Source organism: Triturus cristatus, chromosome 5_1 (assembly GCF_964204655.1).
Source record: "Triturus cristatus chromosome 5_1, aTriCri1.1, whole genome shotgun sequence".
Taxonomy (NCBI): domain Eukaryota; kingdom Metazoa; phylum Chordata; class Amphibia; order Caudata; family Salamandridae; genus Triturus; species Triturus cristatus.
Window position 1 is genome coordinate 641,735,638 of NC_140587.1, and position 14,272 is coordinate 641,749,909.

Genomic DNA, 14,272 nt, shown 5'->3' on the forward strand with positions numbered 1-14,272 from the left:
ATTCATTAAGTTCAGTGTCCAGCATTTATCTGAATTTAATATAGACTGGAGTGGGAATAGTAAATTAATTAAGTTCAGTGTCCAGCAGCTACTCTAATTTAATATAGGTTGGAGTGGGAATAGTAAATTAATTAAGTTCAGTGTCCAGCACATACTCTAATTAAATATAGGTTGGAGTGAGAATAGTAAATTAATTAAGTTCAGTGTCCAGCACTTATCTTAATTAAATATAGACTGGAGTGGGAATAGTTAATTAATTAAGTTCAGTGTCCAGCACCTACTCTAATGTAATATAGGTTGGAGTGAGAATAGTAAATTCATTAAGTTCAGTGTCCAGCATTTATCTGAATTTAATATAGACTGGAGTGGGAATAGTAAATTAATTAAGTTCAGTGTCCAGCAGCTACTCTAATTTAATATAGCCTGGAGTGGGAATAGTAAATTAATTAAGTTCAGTGTCCAGCACATACTCTAATTAAATATAGGTTGGAGTGAGAATAGTAAATTAATTAAGTTCAGTGTCCAGCACTTATCTTAATTAAATATAGACTGGAGTGGGAATAGTTAATTAATTAAGTTCAGTGTCCAGCACCTACTCTAATGTAATATAGGTTGGAGTGAGAATAGTAAATTAATTAAGTTTAGTGTCCAGCACTTATCTTAATTAAATATAGACTGAAGTGGGAATAATTTATTAATTCAGTTCAGTGTCCAGCATATACTCTAATTAAATATAGGTTGGAGTGAGAATAGTAAATTCATTAAGTTCAGTGTCCAGCATTTATCTGAATTTAATATAGACTGGAGTGGGAATAGTAAATTAATTAAGTTCAGTGTCCAGCAGCTACTCTAATTTAATATAGGTTGGAGTGAGAATTGTAAATTAATTAAGTTCAGTGTCCAGCACTTATCTTAATTAAATATAGACTGGAGTGGGAATAGTAAATAAATTTAGTTCAGTGTCCAGCACCTACCCTAATTTCATATAGTTTGGAGTGAGAATAGTAAATTAATTAAGTTCAGTGTCCAGCACTTATCTTAATTAAATATAGACTGGAGTGGGAATAGTAAATGTATTAAGTTAAGTGTCCAGCACCTACTCTAATTTAATATAGGTTGGAGTGAGAATAGTAAATTAATTATGTTCAGTGTCCAGCACTTATCTTAATTAAATATAGACTGGAGTGGGAATAGTAAATTAATTAAATTCAGTGTCCAGCACCTATCCTAATTAAATATAGATTGGAGTGAGAATAGTAAATTAATTAAGATCAGTGTCCAGCACTTATCTTAATTAAATATAGATTGGAGTGGGAATAGTAAATTAATTAAGTTCAGTGTCCAGCACATACTCTAATTAAATATAGGTTGGAGTGAGAATAGTAAATTAATTAAGTTCAGTGTCCAGCACTTATCTTAATTAAATATAGACTGGAGTGGGAATAGTAAATTAATTAAGTTCAGTGTCCAGCACCTATCCTAATTAAATATAGATTGGAGTGAGAATAGTAAATTAATTAAGTTCAGTGTCCAGCACCTATCCTAATTAAATATAGATTGGAGTGAGAATAGTAAATTAATTAAGTTCAGTGTCCAGCACTTATCTTAATTAAATATAGATTGGAGTGGGAATAGTAAATTAATTAAGATCAGTGTCCAGCACTTATCTTAATTAAATATAGATTGGAGTGGGAATAGTAAATTAATTAAGTTCAGTCTGTAGTGGCAGTAGTATGTTAATTAAGTTTGGTAAATAGGAAATATTAGATTTAAATATAGAGTTGAATAGGAACAGTTAAATTAATTTGTTTTAATTTACAATAAATCTGTAGATTTGAGTTTTGGTTGGATAAAAGATAGAAGTTATATCAGAATGCAAATTCCAAATTTTTGTATAAAATAGTCGAAAGGAAAATAAGATTTGTTTTATAGTTGTTGGAATGTATATTAATTAGAGAGAAAATATTGTTTATTATTACGCATATTCTAATAATTAAATAATTGAAATAAACATGTAATAAAATAATTAATATTTAACATTTGTATTATTGTAATAATTTTTTTATAATGGATATATATTTGTTTAATGTATATTTTGGACATTAATATATGAACAGACAAAATAATAAAAAAAAACAATTCAGATTTGTATAGCTGTTTAATATTTTTACATTTATTTTGTGTACTCTCAATATTTTTAGACTTTATTTGAATTTATAAGAAATTGGATGTTTTGAAATATATGATAAATATATTTTAATTATTAATATTTATATTAGATAATTAATATTGAAATTGTTTACATTTTAGAATATTTCTTTTTATTTTTAGTTTTGGTATGTTGTAGATACAATATATTAATTATATCATGTTCATCCATTTTTTTGGTAATATATACAGTTTTATTATTATATTAATAAATATATTTTATTTATTATATTTATTTCTATACGTTAAATAATTTTCACATATATAAAAAAAATGGTATTCTTTTTGAGTATTTTATTCTAATGTTTTACTAATTTTTAAAGTAATGTGTAATGTTAAATAAATAGTTAGGGCATTTATTGGTATTTTTTTAGTTGTTATGTTTGTTTGGGTCTTTTATTTTGTAACCGCTCGCTGTTGTTTTGGGTTATTTTGGTCGAATCCAGGTCGCGGTCGGGAGCTGTTTCGCGTTTGAGAAGGTAAGAGTTATTTTCTTTATTATTAAATAGTTTTAAGTGTTTTGTGGAAGTAGTAATGTTGTAATAAGTGTGTATGGATTGATGTTTTAGAAGTTAGGGTGTTAGTAATAGTTTGTATACGGTTTTATAATTTACATTGTGTTCCGTGTTTGTGGCTTTGTTAGTGTTTTGTTATTTCGGTGTGTTAAAGTTTTATAGTATTTGAATAATGTTTGTAGTGATGTTTTTAGGTGCCTTATGTGTGTTTGTGTGTGGGTGGGAATGTTTGTTTCTCTTTTGTAGGTGTTTACGGAGAAGATATTTTCGTCGGTTTCAAACACCTTATTTTTTTTAAAGGAAGTGTGTATTAGTTGTGTTTACTAATCTTTATTTTACACTTCCTTTATTGTTCAGGTTTCCAGGAGCGGTTATTTACCTTTTTTATATTTTTCGGGATTTTTATGGTTAATGGATAGTCGTTTTTTTGCGTAGACGTTTTTTTCGATAAACAGTTGTATTTTTCCATTTTATTTGGATTTCTTTTTTATACCTATGGATTTTGAACTACCTGGATTTATTTGGAAGGAATGTTATTATCCCATTGGAGCAACTACACAGGTAAGTTCATTTAAATATTTTAATTGTGGGTGGGCAAATCTTATATATTTAATATTGTTGTTGTGTACTTGGTTTGTTTAATTATGTTGTCTAAATATATGTAGATATAAATTATTTATATATTTTAGACCACATAATTAAATATGTGATATAATAAAGTGGTTTATTTATGTTGTGATAGTTGTTTTAGTAGAATTGTGGGTTAATATTTTGGAAAGGGTTTAGAAGAGAGTTTGAGCTATTATATTTAAGTACTCAAGTCCTCTTGTGGATGGGTATAGCTGTACCTGTTGTTGTAGGTAATTATACATTTGAGTAGTTTGTCTAGATTGTTTTGGTTTTAATTGTAGGACAGATTGTTGCATTCTTAATTCTTGGAAACTTTGTTCCTTTTGTATGGCAATTAGTAGTTTTTGTAGTGTTGGAGTTGTTCTCCCAGTAGAAGTTAGGAATGCATTATGCCAGCCCTCGACGGCGTTGTTAGTTTTGGCTTGTTGGTTGAGTGTACTTACATTTACATTCCACCAAGGTATTTGGAACTTGGGCTGACGTCTATGGCCTGATCTGTGTAGTCTCCCCACCCAGGTATCCTCAAAATAATCTAAGAGGGGAGATAACTTTACTTCATTTTGTTTGTAGAATGGACTTTCTAATAAAATATTGTAATGTTCTGCAACATCTGTGGTTGGTACATAAGCTAGGGCTGTTAGAAGTTTTATTTGATGTGCAAAACTTATGTTAGTGGCATATTCTACACTTAGGTGCCGATCACGATCCTGCAAAAACCGGGTACGAACCGTCGGACGGAGCACAATCTCCGCCCGACGCGTACCCGGTCGTCAATTTTCACAAACAAGGAATTACGATTCGCACGGGTACACCATTACCGTACGAATCGTAAAAAAGCCCGACCGAACAAAAAAACACCTACCAATGCGATCCGGGAAAGCGCCGACCTGACGTCGGGACGCTCGCAGCCAGCCATTCACGACCCAGGAATCACGATTCGCACCGACGTCACCCCGCACGGTGAATATTTTGCGGCAGCCAAAAACTGCCGGGAAATCAGGACGACGCGAACAAGGACCACCAGTACGCGACGGACAGACGACGACGCGAACAAGGAGGACCAGTACGTGACGGACACACAGGACGACGCCACCAAGGAGGACCCGTACGCGACAGGACGACGCGATCAAGGAGGACCCGTACGCGACAGGACGACGCGAGCAAGGAGTACCAGTACGCGACGGACAGACATGGACCCGAACCTACGAGTCATCCCTGCCCTCATAGCAGTACACCTCCTCTACAGGTTACGACGCAGACGCCGCAGAAGGTCAGAATAACTAAGGGAGGGGGGAAAGTGGGGTGGGGTGGGGGTGGCACGACCAGGGCAGGCCACAAAACAACCACATAAGTCACACACCACACATGGCCTGGACATACCTGACTCCCATGCCCTGGTCACCACGAGGGGGTGGGGGCGTGTCCTGATAAGCCAGCGACCGCCACAACGGAAGTCCGTCACCACGCGAACCGGCAACACAACCAGACAGGTACGTCCCGTACCCACGCCTGAAGAGCGTGGGTACGAGTCGGACCACGCCCACACACGTCACCCCAACAATGGCGGGACGGATCGCACCCACGTGGCAAAGGCCTGGGTACGGGCCGCACAAACATCACATAGCGTGGGGACGGATATGTACGGACCCTACCCCCACCCCGTATGCAAGGAGCGTACCCCCCAGCCCAACAGTGTAAGTACGACTCGAACCCTCACCCGCGTATGCAAGGAGCGTACCCCCCAGCCCAACAGTGTAAGTACGACCCGTACCCCCACCCGCGTATGCATGGAGCGTACCCCCCATGCCAACAGTGTAAGTACGACTCGAACCCTCACCCGCGTATGCAAGGAGCGTACCCCCCAGCCCAACAGTGTAAGTACGACCCATACCCCCACCCGCGTATGCATGGAGCGTACCCCCCAGCCCAACAGTGTAAGTACGACCCGTACCCCCACCAGCGTATGCATGGAGCGTACCCCCCATGCCAACAGTGTAAGTACGACTCGAACCCTCACCCGCGTATGCAAGGAGCGTACCCCCCAGCCCAACAGTGTAAGTACGACCCGTACCCCCACCCGCGTATGCATGGAGCGTACCCCCCAGCCCAACAGTGTAAGTACGACCCGTACCCCCACCCGCGTATGCATGGAGCGTACCCCCCATGCCAACAGTGTAAGTACGACTCGAACCCTCACCCGCGTATGCAAGGAGCGTACCCCCCAGCCCAACAGTGTAAGTACGACCCGTACCCCCACCCGCGTATGCATGGAGCGTACCCCCCAGCCCAACAGTGTAAGTACGACCCGTACCCCCACCCGCGTATGCATGGAGCGTACCCCCCATGCCAACAGTGTAAGTACGACTCGAACCCTCACCCGCGTATGCAAGGAGCGTACCCCCCAGCCCAACAGTGTAAGTACGACCCGTACCCCCACCCGCGTATGCATGGAGCGTACCCCCCAGCCCAACAGTGTAAGTACGACCCGTACCCCCACCCGCGTATGCATGGAGCGTACCCCCACCACACCAGTGTAAGTAGACTCGTACCCTCACCTCGAATGCATTGAGCGTACCCCCACCGTGTATGTTCCAAGCGTACATATCCTGAAATCGGAGGTGTGTGTGCAGAGTCCACCCAGCAGTGCCCTGAGACAGGAGGGGTGTGTGCAGAGTCCTCCCAGCAGTGCCCTGAGACAGGAGGGGTGGGTGCCTATCACTCCCAGCAGTGCCCTGAGACAGGAGGGGTGGGTGCAGAGTCCTCCCAGCAGTGCCCTGAGACAGGAGGGGTGTGTGCAGAGTCCTCCCAGCAGTGCCCTGAGACAGGAGGGGTGGGTGCAGAGTCCTCTCAGCAGTGCCCTGAGACAGGAGGGGTGGGTGCCTATCACTCCCAGCAGTGCCCTGAGACAGGAGGGGTGTGTGCAGAGTCCTCCCAGCAGTGCCCTGAGACAGGAGGGGTGGGTGTGGAGTCCTCCCAGCAGTGCCCTGAGACAGGAGGGGTGTGTGCAGAGTCCTCCCAGCAGTGCCCTGAGACAGGAGGGGTGTGTGCAGAGTCCTCCCAGCAGTGCCCTGAGACAGGAGGGGTGGGTGCAGAGTCCTCTCAGCAGTGCCCTGAGACAGGAGGGGTGGGTGCCTATCACTCCCAGCAGTGCCCTGAGACAGGAGGGGTGTGTGCAGAGTCCTCCCAGCAGTGCCCTGAGACAGGAGGGGTGGGTGTGGAGTCCTCCCAGCAGTGCCCTGAGACAGGAGGGGTGTGTGCAGAGTCCTCCCAGCAGTGCCCTGAGACAGGAGGGGTGGGTGCAGAGTCCTCTCAGCAGTGCCCTGAGACAGGAGGGGTGGGTGCCTATCACTCCCAGCAGTGCCCTGAGACAGGAGGGGTGTGTGCAGAGTCCTCCCAGCAGTGCCCTGAGACAGGAGGGGTGGGTGTGGAGTCCTCCCAGCAGTGCCCTGAGACAGGAGGGGTGTGTGCAGAGTCCTCCCAGCAGTGCCCTGAGACAGGAGGGGTGTGTGCAGAGTCCTCCCAGCAGTGCCCTGAGACAGGAGGGGTGGGTGCAGAGTCCTCTCAGCAGTGCCCTGAGACAGGAGGGGTGGGTGCCTATCACTCCCAGCAGTGCCCTGAGACAGGAGGGGTGTGTGCAGAGTCCTCCCAGCAGTGCCCTGAGACAGGAGGGGTGGGTGTGGAGTCCTCCCAGCAGTGCCCTGAGACAGGAGGGGTGGGTGTGGAGTCCTCCCAGCAGTGCCCTGAGACAGGAGGGGTGGGTGCCTATCACTCCCAGCAGTGCCCTGAGACAGGAGGGGTGTGTGCAGAGTCCTCCCAGCAGTGCCCTGAGACAGGAGGGGTGTGTGTGGAGTCCTCCCAGCAGTGCCCTGAGACAGGAGGGGTGGGTGTGGAGTCCTCCCAGCAGTGCCCTGAGACAGGAGGGGTGTGTGCAGAGTCCTCCCAGCAGTGCCCTGAGACAGGAGGGGTGTGTGTGGAGTCCTCCCAGCAGTGCCCTGAGACAGGAGGGGTGGGTGTGGAGTCCTCCCAGCAGTGCCCTGAGACAGGAGGGGTGGGTGCCTATCACTCCCAGCAGTGCCATGAGACAGGAGGGGTGTGTGCAGAGTCCTCCCAGCAGTGCCCTGAGACAGGAGGGGTGGGTGTGGAGTCCTCCCAGCAGTGCCCTGAGACAGGAGGGGTGGGTGTGGAGTCCTCCCAGCAGTGCCCTGAGACAGGAGGGGTGGGTGCCTATCACTCCCAGCAGTGCCCTGAGACAGGAGGGGTGTGTGCAGAGTCCTCCCAGCAGTGCCCTGAGACAGGAGGGGTGGGTGTGGAGTCCTCCCAGCAGTGCCCTGAGACAGGAGGGGTGTGTGTGGAGTCCTCCCAGCAGTGCCCTGAGACAGGAGGGGTGTAACACATGTGTGTGAGGCCAGAATTATCCACATGCATACTGGCTACAAGGGAACATGTCCCCATGAACTCATGTCAACAGACTCCACACACAAGTACAGTGATCACCAAGGATGCCACGATTGTTGCAGGTGGAGACATGGCCCTGCATGCATGGCCAAAGTAGAAGGGCTCCGTCACACACACAGCTCATGTAGACACAGCTCTGCGCTAAACATTGGGAACACCCTGCAGGGAAGAAAGCTGGGTACACAGAGGAAGGAATACACCCTGGGACAAGTGCACCATGCAGTAACTGCTTACATGAACAAAGAAAGTTAGCCAACACCTTGTGATGGCACACAGATCCCAGGGTCCCACCAATGAGCAGTACACTACTACACATCCCACACACCCAAACCATTACACACCACCCAAAACCATGTAGCAGCCCCACCAACACCAATACCAGCATAGCAGTAGTGTGATAATGAAAAAAAAATTAAGCTTTATTCAGCATGAGCACAATGTCCGTGGATCGCAGGCAGTTCAATCTTCACAAAGCCCAAAGGGCAGTCAATGATTCTCAGCTGGATGGGGGACACAGTGGGATGCGTGTCCCCTACCTTGCCTGGACAGTCAAATGGCATCGTCTTCCACACTGGTGAGGGCATCAGGGGTGGGGGAAGCAACAGGCACCGCAGGGACATCAGGGCAAAGGGGCGGCGTTGTGGGTGCAGGGATGGAGGACTCCACCACAGGGGGTGGGGCAGGGCCAAAGGCGGAGGCCAGGATGGCACTACACACCTTTGCAAGGTCCTCCAGGGAGTCCCCTGCACCCGAAGGGACCTCAGGCCCCAAGGAGGGGGGGGGTCAGAGGGATGGGTCGCAGCGCCACTGGGGGAGGGTGGAGACAGGGGGGGAGACTCAACCACACTGACCGGGGACCTCCTTGACCGCTTGCGTGGTGGTGTAACCGTGGGGCTCAGGGACAGAGCGGCCATGAAGGAGTCCTTGGGGGAGATGTGGCCAGGAGAGCTGAGGGGAGGGGATTTGGAGGGAGTGGACTGGGTGGAATGCGGACTCCCACTATGGCTGCGTGTCACACGTTTGCCCCCCGACCCAGTGGGTGTGCCTACCTCACCCTGTGTGTGCGTGTCAGGAGGAGTGCGGTGGACCTTCCCTGCTGGTGTGGTGCCCGTGTCCGTTGATGTGGGTGCATGCCGACGTCTGGGTGTACGTGGGACAGGCATGGGAGTGGGAAGTGTGGATGGGGCAGGGGTAGGTGGGGGGAGGTCGCGCTGCAGGAGACCCACTGCTGCAGTCAGTGTGGAGTCTATGGACCTCAGCAAGTTGCGTTGGTCAGCCTGCGATGAATGAATGCCCTCCAAGAAAGCCTCGATGTTGGTGAGGGTTTTGCCGTGGGCATGGAGGACATTAAGGATCGCAGCCTGACCAACCTGCAGTTGCCGCTGGATGTCCACAGACTCTGCATTGGCGGCAGCAGTGGAGACAGGGGCAGGGGGTACGGTGCCTGGCAGGAAGGAGACATGCTGTGACCGGGCACGCTGGGAAGGGACACGAGCAAGTGGGAGGCGGCTGATGGAAACTGAGGGGGCGGTGCGAGGTGTTGTTCCGCTGTCAGCTGCTGGTGCAGCCTCCGCCCACTCGGAGACATCCTCCTCGGACCTGTCAGCTTCGTAGTCTGATGTGCCATTCGACAGGTCCTCGGCCACACTCTCCTCCGCCTCTGTCCCACTCGATGTGCCAGACCCGATGTCACGGCTGGCACTGGTGCTCGGTCCCTCCGCCTGGTCTGTGTCCATGTCTCCCTCTGTGTCCCCCGACGATGCTGTGGGCAGGGTGGAGAGACAGAAATTAATCAGACACCTGTACACATCTGTCACATGAGTCCAATCTACATAGGTAACATTGCATAGCCTGAAAAGGAAGATCCCTAACATCTACTGAACAGGGTACCGATGTAGGGCATGAAACACACAGTTGGTTGAGCCACCATGCCACTGAAATACCATGGAGAGCATAAGACAATAGCTAAAGACAGGAAACGGAGTCTGACATAGCACCCAGGCCCTGGGGACAATCCAGCACTGCATCTGCACCACACAGCGTTGGCGAAAATACCGATGACCAGGGACCATATCCATGAACTTGAGACACATGCTGCATAGGTAATGCTGAAAACATGCCCAACATGACTCGGTCACTGCACATTGCGTGTGTGTCCAGACACATCACACACTGCCCAGACCCAGCAAGTGGAAATCAGGATTTGACACATAGGCATTGCCCGCCCCAACAAGACCCTACACGAGGCAAATTGTTGAGACACAGGTGGCACCAACATCTCATAGTCTGGGTGATACACACAGGGGCAGGCAAAAAGCAAGATTGGACGCCAAACAGCCAAGGTGCGCCTGTACAAATAATGAGGTACCAGTGCCCATCCTCAGATGAGTATAACAAGACACACAGGCACTGGCAACTGTGAGTATGAAGAAGGACAATCAGGTCAGGCTGCACAGTGGACACCTGTACAAAATAGCACGTCAATATACATGGTGACAGGGGACAATGGCACAGAGCACAACCTACGCTGTAGACACTGAGATTGGCCACGTTTATGATGACACATACACCACTGAGGAAGAGCTGCCCCAGGGGACAGTAGTGGGCACACAACTACATGCTACTGAATGGTAATGACAGCAACACACGTCACCATCCCTGCAATATGTGTATCGCACACTCATGCACATCATGTCACAGGCCACTACATAGGACATGCGCGCTGTAAGGCATGACACATGAGAGACCAACTCCCATGTCTGGAGTCAGCATCAGTGCCAACTGACATGGAACCCACATGCAGTGAACTTGACAGTGCACAGGCAAGGTCCCACAACCTGTTACACACCACCCCCACACATGATGCTACAGTCATTGTTCTCGTGGACAAAGCGCCAGCCTACATTACCTTGTGAAGGAGTGACTACACACAGACCAGGGAAAACATTGCAAGGAGGGGAAGGGTGGCAGGGGCACAGTGCTATACTGGGGCAAACAGGATCTGCACAGCACCTTTAAACCCTGCCAGTGAATTCATGCTACTGTGCCCTTACAAATGCCGGTGACACACAACAAACACACATGTACCTACCCCCTTCCGGCTGCTGCATCGCCTGTAAGCGCCTCTCCAGGTCTGGAAAGACCACCGGCAGCACACGCCTGTGGAGGTGGCTCAGACGGCGGCGGCCGCGGTTCTTGTGGCTCTCAGGTGAGTCCCCCAGCAGGAGCCGTGCAATCCTCCGCGTCCAGCACCGGATATCCTGCCAGCGTTTCCTCACCTGGGGCAGGCTCCGCCTCCGACCATCCACACCCCTCACGGCACTGACGGCGGTCAGCCAGATCTGCTCCTTGGCAGTGGCGCCTACCTGTGAGGAGGAACAAGTGACACCACATCAATACACCAGCCACATGTCACAGAGAGACATATGGGTACAAATTAGCTGGTTACAACAAGGCATGTCATGCAGCCAACGCATTGCACCTTTGTCATAGGGACATCATCCCCTGGTGAGGGAAAAAGCAGTACGTGCCACAGTGGGTACACAGGTGGAATGATGGCAATGTCACAATCAATGATCAAGGCTCACACTGTGCATCACACCCACCCCTCCTGTCTCAGGGCACTGCTGTGAGTGATAGGCCCCACCCCTCCTGTCTCAGGGCACTGCTGTGAGTGATAGGCCCCCACCCCTCCTGTCTCAGAGCACTGCTGGGAGTGATAGGCCCCCACCCCTCCTGTCTCAGGGCACTGCTGTGAGTGATAGGCCCCCACCCCTCCTGTCTCAGGGCACTGCTGGGAGTGATAGGCCCCCACCCCTCCTGTCTCAGGGCACTGCTGTGAGTGATAGGCCCCCACCCCTCCTGTCTCAGGGCACTGCTGTGAGTGATAGGCCCCCACCCCTCCTGTCTCAGGGCACTGCTGTGAGTGATAGGCCCCCACCCCTCCTGTCTCAGGGCACTGCTGTGAGTGATAGGCCCCCACCCCTCCTGTCTCAGGGCACTGCTGTGAGTGATAGGCCCCCACCCCTCCTGTCTCAGGGCACTGCTGTGAGTGATAGGCCCCCACCCCTCCTGTCTCAGGGCACTGCTGGGAGACATCAGGCACCCCCCCGGGACCCCCCCCGACAGTACATGGCATGTGTGTTACACCTGGACGCAATGGCAGAAGTCACAGTCACAACATAGGGACAGTCTGTGGCAGTGGCCTATGCACTCACCTGATACCCTGGTCGCCCATACAGCATGGAGTACTGTGGGAGGATCACATCCAGCAGAGCCATGTTCTCCTCCAGGGTGAATGGCTGTGTCCTCTCCACAGCCCTTGACATGGTTCCAGGGAATCAGTAGCAGCAGCTGGGTCGACGAATGCAAAGATGTGCAGGCAAGTGCTCCCTCATGGGACCTGGCTGCCTTATATGTGCCCTTCTGCCCAGTCTCATGCACAGGAGTACAGAGTGATTGGTCACTCACATTTGCATCCTATGTTTCCACCAATCCCTTCAAACCTAGCAGTCTGTGGGTTCTCTATCGGTTTCATTCTCCTGCATGATGTCAGCCCCACAAACACATTGCAACAAAGTAGAAGAATTCCAACTGACTTCTGCTGTGCACCTTCCAGAACAATTTCGAATTTTGAACTTGGTCTCCATGACAACCAGCATGCATGTAGGCCTTAATACTTGTCCCCTATGTAATTTGGAGCATCACACACAGGTACGGTGCGTTTCGGGGCCCTAGGGCACCCCAAATGCATGGCAACGGCCCGTACATGCATGCCTACGCTCTCCATCGCTATGGGTCTGCACGCGTATGCGTACCCGTAGTGTTACGGACCGTACACACGCATGTACGCTCTCTATCACTATGGGTCTGCACGCGTATGCGTACCCGTAGTGTTACGGACCGTACACACGCATGTACGCTCTATATCACTATGGGTCTGCACGCGTATGCGTACTCCTAGTGATAGTGAGCGTACATGCGAGTGTACGGTCCGTACCACTACGGGTACGCATACGCGTGCAGACCCATAGTCATAGTGAGCGTACATGCGTGTGTACGGTCCGTACCACTACGGGTACGCATACGCGTGCAGACCCATAGTGATAGTGAGCGTACATGCGTGTGTACCGTCCGTACCACTACGGGTACGCATACGCGTGCAGACCCATAGTGATAGTGAGCGTACATGCGTGTGTACGGTCCGTACCACTACGGGTACGCATACGCGTGCAGACCCATAGTGATAGTGAGCGTACATGCATGTGTACGGTCCGTACCACTACGGGTACGCATACGCGTGCAGACCCATAGTGATAGTGAGCATACATGCGTGTGTATGGTCCGTACCACTACGGGTACGCATACGCGTGCAGACCCATAGTGATAGGGCCGTACACACGCATCTACGCTCACTATCACTATGGGTCTGCACGCGTATGCGTACCCGTAGTGGTACGGAACGTACACACGCATCTACGCTCACTATCACTATGGGTCTGCACGCGTATGCGTACCCGTAGTGCTTTGGACCGTACAAATGCCTGTACGCTCGCCATCACGATGGGTACACATACGGCAGCACTCCCACAGTGATTTGGGAACATGCACAGGCCCTCTCAGCAGCAGTACGGCGGTTTTTACACATCACTGTGGTGATAGGCGACACACATGTAGGAATAGGGCGGACATACTTGTCCATGGATGGACATACTTGTCCAGGAATGGACATCAAGGCATCGTCTGTGCATTACTACATGTGTGGGGCACAGGTGTCACAGGCTGTGATGTGGAACATGCCTCCTGAGTGGAGAAGGCACCAGATGTATGATGAGATGTGTACATGTGTACTGTGTGAGGGTGCAATGTGTGCCAGGCATGCCCTTGACTCCTTTGACATGTGTGCATGTGGGACTGCGCACTTGGGGTGAGCGTCACTGGCATGGCACGGACACCAACACACGGAAGTGTCCCATGATGCCCGGTACAGGGGTCATGACACATGACTTGTCACTACCCACAGTGCACAATGTGACTATGTCATATATGCGTCCGGGATTTACATCAGGTTGATGTTGTAGCACCCTCAAAAGCTGCAGCCGTTGCAGCAACCAACATGTGGCTGTGTGTAGATTGTCATTGCACACTGTTCCCAACACCATGCCACATGTGTTATCGGATGTGAGGTGCACATGTATGCATGGGACACGGAGTAGCGTGACAAGGCCATGTCAGCAAACTCACAAGGAATGTGTGGTGAGTCATGACATGTGCACCTTCATGGCAAGGTGTGTGGGCTGGACTAGTGTAATGTCATGTGACCTGTGGCTCCAGTGTTCCGCTACCAGTCTCTGCAATCGGCATCACACTTCTGCTGATGTGTGGGTGTATGTCACTCCTGTCTTGCGTCGGGCAGTGCACTTGCACTGGGACACAGCTATTTCCATGGCGTGGCATGGGGAGGT